The following is a 1,914-nucleotide window of genomic DNA, read 5'->3' on the forward strand; positions in this document are numbered from 1 at the left end:
GCATCTATTTGTGAATTTAATAATGTGGGGTTAAGTCTATTTGTGGGTCAACAGACCAATCAAAATTCATAAATTATTATTTTGCTCAGGAACTTTGAATTTAAGTACTCAAATAAAAATTATAGTATTTTTATAATTATAAAACTCAAATAGAGTCAGAGGAAAAAATTCCAGCATGATAAAGAAATAAATAGTTACAAGAAAAAACTATTTTATTTGAGTTTTAAAATTTTTTACATACAAATTTGTTTCTTGTAAAAAATAAACTTTTTATTGTTTAGTTTGAATTGATTTTATTAACTATTTTTTCAAATAGAGCCAAATTTTTCCCCCCAACTCTATCATTAAAATCTTTTATTTTCATTTATAAAACAGTGAATAATAAATATAACAAGATTCCATGATAAACCTCATTAATAAAGGGGTGGAAAAACCGCTTCAAAAAACCGCTTTTAATAATTTAATATTAAAATGATAATATGATTATAGTTTTTTGTATAGTTTATTTTTTTCTATTTTCCTCGATTTGATTCAAAAAAACAAGGTTTACAAGAGTCTCTTTGACTTTTCAAGATGCCGATGTTTGTTATTGAAATTTGTGTATTATTTTTTATGTAAAGTAAAGGCTGAATTTGCCGAATGATAAAAAAAGGAGCAAGAAAAATTGACTTCGAAACTGTTATTTGAAGCCAAAATAACCAAAAAACAACTCAGAATTTATCAAATAAAATAAACTTTTTATTAAATATTTTTTCACTTTTTTTGCAAAAATAAAAAACCCCAAAACACTAACCCGCAAGTGTACCTTTTTTTTCACACCCCCTTTCACTCCTTAATAATTTTTTTCATTTTTTTAATCGTCCATTAAACAAATACTCAACAGTCAAATCGATTACCTCTCGAGCAACATAGTAAATATATGGGCCAGCACGTGTTTTTAATAGACCACTTTTCAATGTCTCTCAGCAAAGACAGACTGCACCTTTATTTCACACCCCCTCTTGTTGGATTCCTCATTTGCTCAGAATTGCATTTCACTGCCAAACTGAAAAAACGCACTTTGGACATACTCACCAACTGAACGTGAGTGCATCCATTCCCAGCGGTTTTTCAAGTGCCTCTCAAGCAAGCGATAAATAAGTCGTTATTTCGTCATACTTGCTTTTTTAAATTTAACAAAATAAACGAAGCAACTTATTAATATTGGTTAATAAAAACAATGTAAGACGGATAATTTTGTGTTAATTATCAAAAGCAGTAAAAGGCGTTACACGCGTCTGTGATTAATTTGTTGTATTTTTAGCTTTTTTCCACCCAAACATCAATCATTTAAACAAAATTGATACTTTGGTTATAACTGTGTGGAATTTTATCAGGAAATGGTAATAAAGCGGTTTTTCTAGTCGAGCAGAAAAAACGATAAAAAAGACTGTGATAATACCGTGGACGATTCGAAAGTGCAACAATCATTTCTGTATGGTGAATGAGTTCAAGTTTATTATGTGTTTTTGCATTAAAATTGTTTGTATACCGAGAAAAAAAAACGGGTGCTGGTTTTCGTCCGCAATAGCAATTATAAATAGAAATAGAACAATTAAAATGTCCGATCAAATAAAGTAATATACTTTGACATAAATTGTTATTTAATCAACAAAACTACAGTGAAAAAAAACAAACAACCAGGTAATTACAATTATTATTTTTTTCTAGGATGTATAAACACAAACTTTTTTAAAAAATAAAGTTTTTTAACAAATAAAACTAAAAAATAACATAAAAAAGAGGTTTTGATGATAAAATGTTTTTTCAGAACTTTGTACTGGGATGCCCCGCCTTTTAAGACAAATAATTTCTAAATAATTTCTTTTTTTTCTTAACCCTCATTTTTTGTTATAAACATTTACTCTAAAAATC

This window comes from Entamoeba invadens, assembly GCF_000330505.1.
Source record: "Entamoeba invadens IP1 unplaced genomic scaffold scaff_1105074726401, whole genome shotgun sequence".
Taxonomy (NCBI): Eukaryota; Evosea; order Mastigamoebida; family Endamoebidae; genus Entamoeba; species Entamoeba invadens.